Consider the following 5,296-nt stretch of genomic DNA (forward strand, 5'->3'; position numbering starts at 1 on the left):
GCCTGGCTAAAAATAGCCCGAATTGAAGGCATTTGGAAACACCAGACTTCATACCCAAACAGCATTAATCAGTAATGCTGAAACCCTATGTCATCTTAGAGTGGCTGAGGATCTTGTCCAATGTATCCGATAAGCAGTTAACGCCTTGCTGAAATATACTGCCTAAGTCTTTCTTGTGAAAGATCGACAGGAAGGCTGTGCTGTAATTAATCCCAGAAGAGAAAAAATCTCCACCCCATGGAATGAGATCCAGCAGGGCTACAGGGGCTGAAACTCCCAGCAATATTTTTCAGGAGAGCTTTTTACATATACACAGCACACCCACTGCCTTGGCACCGGTGTCTTCTCCCAGCAGTTCTTTGGTAAAAGCCCACGTTATCATCCTTCACATTCATTCTCAAATCCAGACTCCAATCCTGCAAAGCTATTTCAACCTGTAGGTCATTGCAGAGAGGTCTGGACCATGCCTTATGCCTTATCACACCCCAGCCTTATGCAGGTGGCCAGCAGCATCCCGTAGCAATGTGTCGTGCTGCAACTCAGCTACTATCTGATAACCCAGACTTGGCTGGTCCTAAGACAACAGGGATGCTTTACGCCTGACCTACAGCTAGTGATACGGACAGCAACCCCACGTAGTGGGACTTGGCTCGCTTCAAGCTTGTTACTCCTTCTGTGCTACTTATCGAGCACCTGCTAGATTTATAGCTAAATCATGCAATATGTGCTGTACAGCAAGAAAAGGAATTTTCTTCTTCCTCCTGTGGATGTTTATCACCATCTTTGGTGCTCAGCACAGAAGAGTTTCTTTTGGCACCCGTGATGTTGTTGCTTTGCTGTTGCCAAGAGAACAACTGGGAGCCCTTGGCATTCCTTAGCTCCTTAAATACGTCACGGCTCTGCTATCTCGCTTGGTTGTTTGGGTCCCACCCCAAGCAGTTCCACCGCTCGCTCACAACAGAGAGAGAATTCATTCACAATTTTTTCATACCACAGGAGACCATTAGATTATCATAGCAGATTTCCTACGTATACGGGCCGTTGCATTTTACTCAGGTTCCGCTTCAGAGAAAGCCAGCAGTTCCTGCTGAAGGAAAATGCATCTCCCAAAAGTCATTCGATCTCAGTTTGTAGGTATACATCGATTGCTTTCACTCTCCTAAAACTGTGCTGTATTTCTCATTTGAGTTTTCCTGGACTTGTGATCATTTGCTGCTTGTTATGTCTCTCTTTTCTAAATCAGAGTCGACTATTTCCTGTTTTGTTTTTCTCACAATATTCCTTACTGACTGTTACCAAATCCATCCGATAAATTAAACAGAAGATTTTTTCCCCATCCTTGAGATAATTTTGTCTGTCCTCTCTGTAACAGTTCCAGTTTTTCAACCTATTTAAAGCAAAACCACCAGAGCTGGATTCAATATTCTTGGTTTTTTATATCACTGATTCTTAATGTGAATTAAAATAAAATTAAGAAAATCACCTCTCTGTTCTACTCGCCTAGATCCAGGGCTCTTTTCCTTCTCTTCACACTGTCACCTTGACACCTACCCTATCACTCCCATAAATATGCTGATGGTGTACCTATGTATACACAACTACCCAACAAATAATTCGCCACATTAACTTTTATCTACCTTCGATCTCAGATTTTTTTTTTACAGTGTAGATCTTGGCAGATAAACCGTCTCTCAGGACGAAAGCTCCTACATCTGGATAAAAACAAGCATCTTTATCTTCCACTATTTCTGTTAAAAATGCTGAGGGTTAACCATGTTTAGAGTAAACCTCACACAGAGAGATGTCCCTGATGACTGCTCTCATTTCCATTATGATACTATGGTAGGAACTACACAGTAAAGATGACATTTACCAATTTTACTAAAAGATGTTACTTCTTTCCGCAAGCTTTGCCTCTTATACCTTTAGAGCTACAACACTGCTAATTACCTTTACCTTATTTCCATCATTTTCCTTTTACTTATGCCTAGTAATTTTGCTCTATCTTTTAAAATCACTTGGCTTAAAATATCTCATTTATATCTTTTGTGATCAAATGTGTTCAGGCTTTTCTCTGGTTCTGAGACCACCTTGCATGGGAACAGCTTGCATCCATGTTATTAAAGTATTTTACCATCCAAACCAATGTTTTCAGACTGCATTTTGGGAATAGCATCTCCTGAGCTGATTCCCACCCTGTCTCCAGCAAATATTTGGGAAATGCTCCTTGGCCCGATCCAGCACCATGCCTGGGATTGTGCTAGTGATTTAACAGCGCAGATTGTAAAACCTCCAGCTCCCGGGAACGTTTAGTGGCACTGTTAAATCCTGTTAAATCCAGAGGGAGGTGGGGTTTTAGGCTGAGGGGTCAGGCTGGTGTCCTGGTTGCTTGCCCTAAAGCCGCCTTGCTTGTGCTGAGAAAGAAAACTTCTGGTTAGTCTCATATTCACAACTGATGCTTTTATACAGGCTTTTCCTTCTCATAAAAATACCTCGTTGCAGGCTGGCGACCTCTTTGCTGGCTGAGGACCCACACAATCTCACAGACGTGCCGTACTTTGGGGGCCAGCCAAGCCCCACACCCCCAAAATTCAGACTTGCAACTCAAACGGGCACCTAATTAATAATCTGCTAATTAGTTACATGCTACTAATTATTAATAATAACCTGGAAATCTGCATCTGTGGGCAACAGATTGACATCCCGGCCGGTGTAATGGTAGCTCTGCAGCATCCACTTGCGGCTTTGAGGCTGTTCAGATTCAAGCATGAAGACAGGCAAATACAGAGGGGAAGCACTGCCCTCTTCTGACCGCTCGGTACAAGTTGGGATTGTTCCTTTAGCTGATCTAAACTGGTATAAAAAGCACCAAACGCTTGACACTAAAGTCACAGTGAAGGCTCACCGAGTGCGGGTAGGCTGCGAAGAGGGGTCAGTCAGTCACCTCAGCGGAGCGCGTAACCCCACCAGGAAGGCTCTGGTGACATTACATCTGGGTTTAGGGTCTTGAAATCGGCACACAGCACCTTTCTGTCCTCCTCTCAGCTAATACGGTGTGCAGATGAAGCAGAAAGAGAATAAACCTCACAGGGACCGGTCACGGCCAGTGCTAGGCCTTAAAAAGAATGAGTTGGAGGGTGAGTCCCATCAACAGGCCTCTTGGTGCCTCTTGCAGTGCCTTAAACTGTTGGATCCGCCTTCAAGTGTTGGATCCCGGCTCTCCTGGACTGGGATCCTGACAATTCCTGACTGGAAACCATCTCTAATGACAGCGGTGTGCTGTCCGCAGCGGGACCGTGGTTTTATGCAGGCAGGGAATTAGGCCAGAAACCCCACTTTTACCAACTCCCCTGAAGAGGGCAGGCCTTCCTCACCTAACACAGGCCCCATTTCCAAATAATATTAATATTAATAATAATCATCATCATCATCAGAAGTCAGGCAGGCTTTTAACCTGGAAACACAGCTTCCCATGGCTTTGGGCCCAACAGTTTCCACTCACAAGGCCTACAGGGCAGTTTTGGCTGCATTTCTCCTGCTGCCTGCAAATTCTACCAGCGTTTCCAAATCAATGTTGCACTTCTGGCTAAATCACATTATGGGAGGTCCCCACCTCCTCGTTTTCCAAATTATAGGCAGTATTATCCACCTGCTGCTTACTATGAGCAAATAAATAACGTGGTCATCTGTGAAACACAAACCCATTAGTGCTTAGAGTAAGATCCACGCAGAAGAAAACTACCGCATCAGGAAGGATTTCGGAGAGAGAAAACTCAGGCCAGAACGCCTTTGGGCCAGCAGTTTTGTTTCAGTGGGACTGAAGAGATGCTGCCTGTGCTACTGGAACACTGGTGGCAGTCCCCAAATCCACCACACAACCCCCAGTTCCTTACCTCGTCGGCTTCCCAGCTCCCAGTTTTCCCCCTTCCAGCCCAGTTTCCTTCTCCAGCTCGGTTCCCTCTTTCATTTGGTCCATCCCAGGCTCCTAGGGTTTTTAGCCCTACATCAGTGCCAAAAACCTCTCATCACGGAGAAGGAATTCACACCTCCAGAGGTGGAGGCAGAAGAGATGCAGCTGAGCTTTGAGAGGGGAAAATGCAAATTGAAGGCTGGAAACAAACCTTCCCAGTCCCAAGGCCTGATGCAGAGGCTCTCCACGCATCCAGCACATGCAATATTTGTTTTGCTGTGTGCACACTTGTGCCCCGGGATGCTAAAATAGGAGGAGCAGGCAGCCTGGCTCACTGCTGGAGCGGTCTCGGGGCGTTTGCTCCCCAGGAATTGCACTTTTTGCAATGAAACCTCAACCTACAGCAGAGGAGAAACAGCAGGGGGAAAGAAAATTGAACGCAGTAGGCATTGCACCCACATTTTTCCTTTTTTTTTTTAAAAAAAAAAGAAAAAGAAAAAAACTAGTTTTTAGGTATAGTCTGTCCTGTCCAAACTGTAATTGGGTATATTCTCTGCAAAGCCTAACAAAAATTCATGCAGACTTCCTAAAGCGCCTGCTTATTTTCCTTGCAAGATTAATCAGAGCAACCCTTTCAAGATCCTTTTGTTCCATCTATTCTGCTGCAACCCAAGAGACAATGGAGTAAGCTCCGGTGAGAAAAGCTTGTCTTTTTAAGCTAGATTTCGCTTTTTTTTTTAAATAAATAGAATCTTACTCTTTGAATTTAGCTATGTGATTGTTATAAACTCGTTCCAACAGCTGCCAGACGGCAGTTCAAAATTACATGGTGAGCAAGGTCTCAGGAACTGAAGATGCTCTTGGAGATGTCTACATTCGCCTGGCTATTGTACTACTTCAAAAATCAAACTCTGCCTTTGAAAATGTCAAAGGGAACTATTTATGAACAGATGCCATACGGTTTATTTGTCCTCTTCAATTCCTCTCACAATCAACTGGGAAAAAAAAATCCATTTCAGGCCTGAAATGACTGCATGCCACATTCTACCCTGTTCTTACCGCAGGCACTCAAAAATGGTCGATGGTGGCACAAAATTGCTCAAGGACGTGTTTGCCTTGGATTAAAATGGAGAGAAATGATCGGCAGCACTCCAGGCTCCGGTAGCTCCATTTGCCACAACCACGGACGTTATGCTGGGGTTTTGTTCTCGGGTCCCTTGTTCAAACAGTTGCAAAAAATTAATTCTTTTTTGCAGAAATCACCGTATTTGTTGAAATTCACTCCCCGTGCTCCCAAGGTGCCAGGGTTTGTGTTCAGGAGGCTCCCCACCTCCTCTGCAGTGCAGCTCTCACAGCAAGCAAAATAAGGGCACTCCAGCAAGCAGG

The sequence above is a fragment of the Cygnus olor genome, chromosome Z (assembly GCF_009769625.2).
Source record: "Cygnus olor isolate bCygOlo1 chromosome Z, bCygOlo1.pri.v2, whole genome shotgun sequence".
NCBI lineage: Eukaryota > Metazoa > Chordata > Aves > Anseriformes > Anatidae > Cygnus > Cygnus olor.